This window comes from Octopus bimaculoides, chromosome 11 (genome assembly GCF_001194135.2).
Source record: "Octopus bimaculoides isolate UCB-OBI-ISO-001 chromosome 11, ASM119413v2, whole genome shotgun sequence".
Lineage (NCBI taxonomy): Eukaryota > Metazoa > Mollusca > Cephalopoda > Octopoda > Octopodidae > Octopus > Octopus bimaculoides.
Window position 1 is genome coordinate 9,443,074 of NC_068991.1, and position 11,404 is coordinate 9,454,477.

An 11,404-nucleotide genomic window follows, 5' to 3' on the forward strand; every position below is an offset into this window, starting at 1 on the left:
CCGGAGCCTCGTGGAGCTTTGGGTGTTTTCGCTCAATAAACACTCACAACGACCGGTCTGGGAATCGAAACTGCGATCCTATGACCGCGAGTCCGCTGCCCTAACCACTGGGCCATTGCGCCTCCACTAAAGGCAATGTATTTTAACAAAAATAGAGTAACTAAGGATCTCAACATTTTTCAATTAGAAAATGGTGATAGCTTGGGCAGTTGATACAGTTTAAGTTCTTTGAATTTCTGTAGATGACCAAATTGGTAGAGTCATAAGAAGGTTGGATAAAACGTTTTTAGTGGCTGTATGGTATGTCGCATGCATACTTAATTTATCAACCCCTGAAAGGATGAAAGGCAAAGTTGACCTTGGAGGAATTTGAACTCAGAACATAAAGACAGACGAATTATCGCTAAGCATTTTGCCCGGCATGCTAAAGTTTCTTATTTCTTTTACTGCCCACAAGGGGCTACACACAGAGGGGACAAACAAGGACAGACAAACAGATTAAGTCGATTATATCGACCCCAGTGTGTAACTGGTACTTATTTAATCGACCCCAAAAGGATGAAAGGCGAAGTCGACCTTGGCAGAATTTGAACTCAGAATGTAGTGGCAGACGAAATACCACTAAGCATTTCGCCCGGCATGCTAACATTTCTGCCAGCTCACCACCTTACTGAGTTGGCCAGCTAATGGTATGGGTTTTCCTGATGGTATGGGTTATAAGCACCAGCATAGCTATGGGGTGACAGTAGGAGTGGTCTACCCCAAGCGGAACATTTGGGTCTGCTGTAGGCAATGTGCTTTTTGTGGGGTCTGGGGGCAACAAACAGAAGGGCCACCCTGGGCAGCGTACACTCAAGCTATGCTAGTGGTTGTAAGGAGCTGCAAATGCAACAGTTTCTCAGCTTGGTTCATTTTGGGTTCTTAAAGAGAATTTCAAATTCCTCTTGCTCTAGTTACCTTCTCCTAGATCCTACTTGTAGAGTGTGTGGGATAATGATAAAGTGTAGATCTTAGTAGAGGGTGAACCAGAAAGGAAAATGGAGTCACTGTCCTAGATACCATAGAGCAGAACCAGTACAGACTACTAGTGTATGCAGTGGGAACACTGTGGAACTGAACAGGTGACGAGTGTTTCCAACCTGCAAGTGGCCAGCGTGGACAGAAAGGCCTACAACCAGGATAAATAAACTGGCAATGAATGGCATGTTGTGGCTTTCATCCAGCACTAGATGGCATGATGGATGAATGGAAAGATTGGTGGTTGTGAGGAATAAAGAGAAAGAGAAAGAGAGAGAGAGTGTGTGTGTATGAGAGAGAGAGAGAGAGAGAGTGTGTGTGTGTGTGTATGAGAGAGAGAGATCAGGGATTGCAGAGATAGTGAGGAAAAAGATGGGTGTGAAGTGTTTAGCTTGGGAATCTGGGGTCTAAGAAGCGCTTAAGTATGAAGTGCGGAGATTTGGTGATAAATCTATCTACTACTGGATTATGGAGACAAGATTAACAAGATAGATGAGGGAGGGATTAAAGGAGATTATATTTCAACTTAATATGACCCTCAAAACACTATAAACAAATGTGGTTTTATCATGAGTGTAAACTAAGGAGAAAAAAACAATACTCAAGGTTTTACATTGAGATTTTTCATGCATTCATTTAAGCACATGGCTTAATGGTTAGAGTATTTGGCTCATGATCAGAGGGTTGGGAGTTCAATTCCTGGAGGCACACTGTATCCTTGAGCAAGACATTTTATATTCACATTACTCCAGTCCACTCAGCTGACTAAAAATGAGAAGCATCTGTAATTCAAAGGGCCAGCCTTGTCGTATTCTGTGTCACGCTGAATCTCCCTGAGAACTATGTTAGGGGTATATGTGTTTGTGGAGGACTCAGCCGCTTGCACCATGATTTCTTGAGCAGGTTGTTCTATCGATCGGATCTACTGGAACACTCGTCGTCATAAGCGACCAAGTGCCAATTCATTCATTCACTCATTGTTGGCTGACACAAAGCTTTGGAGTATAGAGAGAGATGAGGGAGTATCAACAAAGTGAGTATGGGAGGATGAAGGGGTATAGGTGGCAGAACCTCTAATTGAAACTAATTTGGGTGAGATCTTTTAAGCCTGGTACTTATTCTCTTGATCTATTTTGCTGAACCATTAAGTTAAAAGGACATAAACAAACCAACACTAGTTGTTAAGTGGTGGTGGGTACAAACAGATACAAAGACACATGTACACCCAAACACACACGCAGACTCACAGATAGATAGATAGACAGATAGATAGATAGATAGGTAGATAGATAGATAGATAGATAGATAGGCAGATAGATAGATAGATAGACAGATATATGAGCTTCTTCCACTTTCTGTTTACCAAATCCACTCGCAAGGATTTAGTTGGGCCAAGGCTATCTATAGCAGAAGACACTTGCCCAAGGTGCCATGCAGTGAGACTGAACCAGAAACCATATGGCTAGAAAGCCAACTTCTTGCCACACGGCCATGTCCTGAGCTCGGTAATATTCAATTAAAATGCTTCAAACAACAAGGCTGAACAACACGATGTCTGTTTAATATTTAAATAGATGTCTGAAGTGTTTCTATAGATTAGACATATATCTCTCAATAGTCTTGTCCATCTTGCTTGCAGACTGATACAATATGTGACTACAGTTCATAACTTAACTAGAGGCTGCTGGACCACTGTATAATTGATAAGTGTTTCAGTGACTTTCAGCACAGCTTGCATTCAGATCCTAGTATAAGCCAATAGGACGAGCCTCTACATGGTCATCTGATCTGCAAGAAATAGCAGCCTAATCTTGGTCAACTATCTTAAGAAATGAACAGCATATTGGAAAACATAATTCAAGATATAGACTATATCTGAAGAAAAGAAAGAATTGACATAGCTAGAATACCTATATTTTCACTAGTTTTTCAAGTTGATGATAATAGCTGTTAGTCACAACATCTGGCAAAAATTTTACTGTTTTTTAGTTCTCCTGTCTATACTCCACTCAGTTGAGGGATCTTATCTTGTGAGTATTTGGTGACCTCACAGTTGCTGATATCATGTAAAAAGCACCTAGTACACTCTGTTAAGTGGTTGGTATTAGGAAGGGTATCCAATTGTAGAAACCTTGCCAAAGTGGACATAGGACCTGGCAGAGCTCTTTGGCACTTTGTTCTTGTCAAACTGTCCAACCCATGCCAACCAATGATGATGATGATGAGGCAAGATTTGAACTCATAATGCACAAAGCCAGAACAGATACCACATAGTATCCTATCAGAACCTCTAAAATTTCTACTAAATTCACCTCCTTGCATTTGACTTGAAAGGATAAAAGGCAAAAATGACCTCTGCAGATCTTGAACTCAGAGCACAAAGAATTAAGACAAATACTATGAGGTGTTCTGTCCAAAACTCTAATAATTCTGCCAATATTCCAATATGCAAGCCTGCTAATCTGCTACTTTGCTATATATCTAAGTTGAAGGTAACAGACACACCTCCTGTACCTCAATGACCAGCAAACTGTCACCTCTAGCATAAGTGCAGGAATGAATATTTACTTTGGTGGGTGCAAACCCAGTTTTTCAGGAGGATGTTCAAAGAGTTTCTATTGCCCCAGAAAAGTTTTAGGGAGTATGTTCGCACACCCTGCACCTGAGCCTATGGCTTCTAGCAACCATGTTGCTCATATGGGGATGACAGCACTCTCCACTTCCTCTTATTCTTCCACTCACATGTATCATCCACATGAAACTTAGATAACACACACCAAACCCACAATGCTTCCATAGACAGACCTTGAAACCATCCTCCAATGGAAAGACAGCATTATAATCTTCTTCAACATTACAAATACACAATCACTGTTTAAAACAAGGAAACAGTCAACCCTGTCATCATCTCTGCTCTTCAACAGCACAAAATCAAAATGAAAGCCCCCTCAAAGTTCTGCTACAAATGTTTAGCTTCACGATATCTGATGATGTTTACCTGCACATAGGCACAAGCATGGCAATGTGCTCAGAAGTTTGCTTCCCAACCACATGGTTCCAAGTTCAGTCCCACTGCAGAGCACCTTGGGCAAATGTCTTCTACTTTAACCTTAGGCCAACCAAAGCCTTGCGAGCAGATTGAAACTGAAAGAAGCCCATCTTGTGTGTGTGTGTGTGTGTGAGAGTCTTTGTTTGTGTTTGTCCCCTACCATCGCTTGACAAATGTTATTGGTGTGCTTTCATCCCTGTAACCTAGCGGTTCAACAAAAGAGACCAATATAATAAGTAGTAGGCTTGAAAAACAAAACACACTGGGATTGATTCATTCAACTAAAATTCTTCAAGGCAGTGCCCCGGCATGGCCGCAGTCAAATGACTGAAACAAGTAAAAGATAAAAGATGTGTTTCCCTGCACATATAATTAAACATAGCTAAAACTGTATCTTAAAGACAAGCCTTACTCTTCAGGCCCAGAAAATATTCTACTCCTTTACAAAGTGAAAGTAAAGTTCACAATACAGTACTGCTTTCACGACCAGGATAGTGCTTTGACTACATAGACACATACTTGAGCACAAACCAAAGCCCATCTTACTGATTGGTAAAGTCTGTCAACAACGTTCTGCAACAGGCATGGGTAGCCATTTTTGAGAAGTGGACCGCATGAGACATAGTTCACCATCAGGCGAGTTTTACACCACTAAACAGTTTCAAGGTTATTTATCATTAGGCATGCCATGCAGAAAATCCAGAGGGAGCAGGTTGCCTATGGGGGTTCTACAACTTCTAGCCCATAAACACATCATGCCCCTTGCCCCTCCCCCTCTCTCTCTCCCTCCCTGCCTACTTACCTACTCATTCTATTGATACCACAATGGTTATTGCTCCTCTGAACTTGCATACAGTGGTGTATGGATGTTGCTGTCACAAGATCTGCTATCATGTTAAGTTTACTACAATGTCATAAATGTAAACATACAAACTTCAGGCTATTTCTATACATATGTCTGCAACCCAATTTAATCTTTGTTTCTGAGTGTATATTATTAGATTATTATGACGGTGTACTTTTAGATTTGAAAACAAAACAAATTACAAAGGGATTATATTATAATACTAAAAGAACAGAATTGCTGGTTTTCAAATTTTAGCACAAGGCCTGCAAGTTCAGAGCAGTGGGTAAGTCAATTACATCAACATTCAGTGCTCTACTTATACTTATCTTATCAACCCTGAAACAATGACTATACAGAGTGGTTGGTGTTAGGAAGGGCATCCAGCCATAAAGAACTTTCCAAAACAGACACAGTAGCCTGGGGTAGTCTTCTACCTGGCCAGCTCCTGTCAACCATCCTACCTATGCATGGAAGACGTCTTCCATGGCATGCAAACAACTCTGCCAGCTTACCACCTTAAAGAACAGAATTATTACAAAAAAAATTTACTATCTTTGATTGACATGTGGTGCTCTTCCAGCACACTCAGAAATACACCTCTAATTGCATATCACCTCCACCTTGATAGGTTCACTTACCTCTCCTTCTCATAATACCTCTAATGCATCTCACACACCCAAATACTGTGCTAACTATTTTGTCTTATCCTTTCTTCTTAAAATTTCAACTCTCTACAGCAGGGAACCCCAACCACTGGGTCTCCTCTTTACAGATTTGGCCTTAAGCATCAGACCATGCAGAGATCCCAAATTCCATTTTCAAAACGAGCTTAAGGCACTAGGAATAAATCTGGAACCAAATGGTTGTGATGCTAGATTCCTAACTATACTACCATGCCTACAAATATAGGCAGAGAAGATGCTACATCTATTATTGGTAAAGGCCAATATTTGTGAAATGTCCAAATACTTTAGGATAGTAACAAGCTTCCAGCGAGCAAAACCTATGCTAACAGATTTGATTATGAACTGAAATGAATCACTTCACCTATGTAGTCATATCTGTGAATTTCTGATGTGGCTGTGTGGTTAAGAGGCTTGTTTCCCAATCATGTGGTCTTGGGTTCATTCCGATGGTTGTGAATGACTATCATTGTCATACGAATGCGGTCGATCATTTCCAGCCTTCTGTGAAAAACGTGTCTTGCCACAGGGAAATATTCCCTTACTTGGAAGCAGGTGAGTGTTGGCAACAAGAAAGGTGTAGAAAATCTGCCTTGACATATTCTATTCGATCCATACAAGCATGGACAAGTGGATGTTAAATGATATGGATGATGAATTAGCAGTCTGAAAATAGACAGGCTTTGATTGCTTTTAACAAACAATCTAAAGACAAAATCCTTCTTGGGGACACAGTGACCCTGGATCTTAAGTGATTAGTTGTTTATTTTTTTTCTCGGTTACCGAAACCTCAACAATCAAGAAACATTTGCAAAACATTGTCTCTCTTTGTGGTTGAAATGTCAGCTACATTTAATAACCTGTGGGCAAAGTGTGATCCACTAAACTAGTTTCATGAAAGCAAATTTTTTAGTAGTGATCTAACAATGCATTAATGATTCTCAAACATTTTTTGCTGCAGTTATGAAGTTCCATAACGACCAAACAAACTGAGTCAGCAATGTAGTGTCAATTATTCATTAAGGCCATTTTACTTCATTTATGTAAAGAGGAAACTCTGCAGAGCTGCAGCTGTCTTCTAGCTGCATCAACCAAGGTATTAAACTCCATATGTATCCACCCATGACCATGCTGATAGCAACCTTATGCCTGATGGATGTGGAAAAAGACAAGCAGAATATATAAAATCTCTGTATACTGGGGCTTGCTATCCATAAATACTATAGGGTCCAGTGCATTGATTTGCTCGGTGTCTTATAATGCTGCTAAGAGGGCCCTGGATGAGAGATCCAGTTTAGTCTCTGACCATTAAGACATATTGGGGTAGCAGAAATATTAACATTTCAAGATAAATGCATTACATTATTTAGTTTCATCTCACTTAAGCTAAATAAAATTTTAAAAATTTTCTTAGGAGTCATGGGATAGCAGTAATACATTGGTGCTAATTTAATTGAATCCACCGTATTCCTGTCCTTGCAAAATATTGATCTTGGATGTTGTCAGAAGAAACCAATAATTTGCAAACATTAGGACAGCAGATTTGAACTGGGCAAAATATATGTCACTATTTAGTTGCCTCCATATACATAACATGTCCAGAATATTGCCTTTGATCAAAGTGGGGTCATTAAGTATCAACTTCAGTGCTATAGTGGGATCGTCTCCACCAACAAGACATCCCCAATCATTCATTGCTTCTTGCCATGTCAAAAGATGCCACATCTAAAGAGTGTGGGTGAGGTGGCAGAAATAACAGTACCAAATTAAATGCATTAGTATTTAGCTGTTACTAACTCTGATCGAGCAAACCCATGGTCAAGAACATTCCAGTCATGACCTTCCTGGGATTTTAGGGCCATGTAATAGTAACATTAACGAGCGTGTCGTTTCCTTTTTAAGTTTTATTTCCAGCACAGCAAACGCCTACATATAGTCTCCCACAGTTGTATCCTTCTGTCTTGTGTTCAGATTTTCGTGGCTTTCACTGCTGAGTTGAATACCTCCCATAAATATAGCTTGGAGAATTGTTTCCATGTAGGAAAAGTCAGCTTGACGAAGTCTTTAGTTGTCTCATAGACCCAATAACCCATGATGGTACCCACTATTATCAAGCATTCCGAACGTTGAAATGTTAGCAGAAAACGTTAGTTTCTCCCCCCCCCCCCAACAAGAATTTGCCTGTCATATTACGTATGAAATACCCCAAGATGAAGAGAGAATGTAAAAAACAAATAAAAACGCCCTTTCATTTCACCTACAATAAATAATGTTTCCCTCCGCAAAGGAATCTATTTTATTTAGAATCAAAAGATGTAATCATTTCTTTTGAGTAGATAGCTACAAGACATTATTTAGTTGACAGAATCAATCCCTGTAAATGACTGATATTTACTTCATCAACGCCGAAGAGATGTCAGATACAGTCGTAATAGAAACAAAGATTTCAACTGACAACCATAAAACTAAATGTGGTAATGACGCTTTTCTTTCTCGGCCAAACCAAACGCTTATATGGAAGAGAAAAACAAGAAGAAAAATTATAATGATTTGTTTTGTTGACAAATTTTATAGAGGAAAGGATAACCGATTAGATCGACTCGTATATACTATTGGTATTTAATTTACCCCGGGTATTATTATCCTCGGGGAGATGAAAAGCAAATAACAATATTATCATAATTTGAATCCAAAACGTAGAACAGTTTACTAGCAAAGGGAATTTAGTACTGCGTTCTACAGTTTGTACAAGACTATCATCAAAAACACCGTCATGTCGCCGAAGATTGGTTTTTTAGATTCGCTTGTACAACATTCCTGAAAATAACGTCGGTAAAAATCGTGTTTTTTTTTTTTCTAAGTTCTTTAGGGGGGGGGGAATGCAATTGAGTTTACATAAACTAATCGAGTAAAAAATAAAAAGCGAAAAAAATATATAATATATATATATATATTTCTCTGTCTGTCTCTGAAGGAATTATTAAGATATAGTGAACAGAAAAAAAAAAGCGTTAGAGCTATCTTACACAACGACAAATACCAATTATATACATGAAGGTGGGGGGGAAGGGGGAAAAAAAAACAATATATGCAAAGTAAATTAACGAACGCTCCCTTGTTAATTTATAACTTACGCCTTCTTTGCCAAGCGCGCCTCCTGGTTTGGATTATTTCCCTTTGTAGTTTATGTTACCGTTGAGCATCCGTAGCGCGGGCTTAAAGGCGATCTGCTAAACGTTTTTTTTTTTTGTTCCGGTCGACTTGACGCTGTCTGCGCAGGCGAGTTGCGCAGTGCCTGTTTTGGCTGAGGCTTCAACAGTAAATAGCTATTTTCTGGAAACTTTTTTCTGGGGCCAGGCCTTATATTTAGGTAGGTAAGGTGTAATATCCGAATATCAAACTGCATTTCAACACCCTAACCATCGTTACATGTTTATGTCTATTTATATGTGGATGTCTGTGTTAGCTTAGGCTCTTTTTTTCATATTTCATTTCGAAAGCTAATGTCTCTTGACTTTGCTTTGCTTGTCTGTTCCGCTTCTCGCTGGCTACCCCACCAACGTCTGATTGTATCTAAAGACGAGGAAGGGGAGTATTAACTCTTATTTCCCTTCATTTTATATATATAATACATACATCCATGTATCTATCTATCTGTATACATATATATTTATATATATACATATATATATATATATATATATATATATGTTAGGTAATGTTCAATGTTTGTATGTATTTGTAGACTGACTGACTCTTTTCTGCTGTATTGATAACGAGGTAGGAAGGGGATATTTCTACATAGATTTGTGTACTGCTTGTATATGTGTCTATATAATACACACACACACACACATACGAGTAGTACACAATGTATGTAGAAATATATATACACACAGAGAGGCATATATGTTCATTGTATCACTAGTGGAGCATACATATATGTATGTGTACATATTAACCTTAACAATTACACTACGGCGGGAGCCAGCTGCAATTAGTACACTTATGTGAGTGGGTATATATATATATATATATATATATATATATATGTGTGTGTGTGTGTGTAAAACATACGTATGTGAGTGGGGTATTTGTGTGTATATATTTTTATATATATATGGATATATACACATATAATGTTGTGTATGTGTTATGTACGCATATATTTATAGAGTGATTATGAAAGTGAATATGTATATATGTATATAATTATGTGTAAACTGCTGAATGGCAATCTTAATATATTATTATCGATGTATTCAGCTTCTGTTTGTAACATAGTCTTCCCCTTGCTTATTATACTGACTGCTCCCCTCATGACGGCCACTATAACTCGAGATACACTTTTCCCTGTATATTTTTTTTCTTCTCTTTTCATTCCACTTCTGGCCGACACTAAGGAGGTTCCGTACATATTTTCTAATTGCTATTGCTACTCGTTTATTTTATTTTATTTTTCTGTCGGGTGTTAGTGAGTCAGACGGGGTTAATTAAAAGCTCTCTCTCACCCCCCCCCCACCGACCTACTACTAATTGTAACAGTTACTGCCACTACTGGTCACCATATAAAAACATCACTCACTTTGTCTTATGTCTTTCTCTCTATCTCTCTTTCTATACCAATGTCGTCTAATCCTTTAGAATCCCCCGACGTTTATTCCTTTAAAAAATCTCTCATTCTCTACCATCCGTCTCTTTCCTTTTTAAATTACATTAACATAATTTTACACACATACACACACAATCCTATATATTCATATATATAGTATATATCTTTAATACTATGATAAATGTGGTATTATATCTATATTTATATATACACATACATTTAAAATACAGAGATGCCTATAATAGGACATCTAACCCGCTAGAAAGAGCAGCAAAAAACTATATATATATATATATATATATATATGGTATTATTTATGTCTGCTTAGCTCAGCTATTCTGTCACCTTAAGGCAAGCAGTGATGGTCATGTTATTTCATCCCATTACCTTTTTTAAACAACTGCTCCGTTGCCTAAAAACGAACAAAATAAAATATCAGTTCCCCCCATTTTATGCACCAAGATGTGTTTATCCTATTAACTTTTTGCATGTTTATTATAACAACTATTGAAGAACCACGTAACAAGTACAACATATGTATGACTATCTCTGACCCAAACACACATTATATATATATATATATTTATATATATATGTATATATATAGTGTGTGGCTTTTTTTTCTAGATTGTTCTGTTAATAATTTATCTTCTCATTATTGCTTATCATCTCTGGGAATAGAGAAAGGAATGTTATATATATATATATATATACACACACATACATATCTGTTTTTGATCTGAAGCTGTTGTATTCATTATAAATAGCTATGTTGCTATCCGATGGCTTTGACTGTTTGTGTATTATATACCCGCAGTACTGGGTATACAATACACATCAGTGTGCGTGTCTGTGTGTATATTTACCCAGATTGTTCCGTATACATACATATGCGTCACTTTATAATTGTGTATATAACTTCTGTAATGCATTTATGTACAACTCATGACCACATATTATCCACTATTCTGGAAATATTATATATATATATATATATATATATAAATTACACATTTCTTAATTCGTATATTATATATATATAGGTTGCGAGCGCCACACCGTTAAGTTCTTGGAGGCTCGAATGGGTGGTTCGGTTTCGATTCCCAGTTACATGCATTTTATTTGGCTTACGTCGTTAATAATTTTGAGCATTACAATCTCTAATTTGTCTACTTTCTTTATCACTAATCTTTATT

General features: G+C 37.8%; 2 protein-coding genes across 7 annotated transcripts in view; one reads left to right on the top strand and one right to left on the bottom strand.

The window, feature by feature from the left end:
- Nucleotides 1–11,404, bottom strand: part of LOC106880011 (sodium channel modifier 1) — a 42,405-nt gene that overhangs the window by 29,613 nt on the left and 1,388 nt on the right. Inside the window, exon 1 of one of the 2 annotated variants that reach the window (XM_014929800.2) lies at nucleotides 8,731–8,819. The exons of the other annotated variant lie outside the window; for it this stretch is intronic. The gene's annotated coding sequence lies outside the window, so the exon portion shown is untranslated. Of the gene's footprint in view, nucleotides 1–8,730; nucleotides 8,820–11,404 lie in introns of those variants that run through there. 2 annotated transcript variants of the gene reach the window in all.
- LOC106880921 (putative uncharacterized protein DDB_G0271606) overlaps nucleotides 8,156–11,404 on the top strand; it is a 78,185-nt gene continuing 74,936 nt past the window's right edge. The window contains exon 1 of one of the 5 annotated variants that reach the window (XM_052971491.1): nucleotides 8,156–8,428. The gene's annotated coding sequence lies outside the window, so the exon portion shown is untranslated. Of the gene's footprint in view, nucleotides 8,429–8,838; nucleotides 8,971–11,404 lie in introns of those variants that run through there. The other 4 variants (XM_052971488.1, XM_052971492.1, XM_052971490.1 and 1 more) reach the window with 4 other exon arrangements.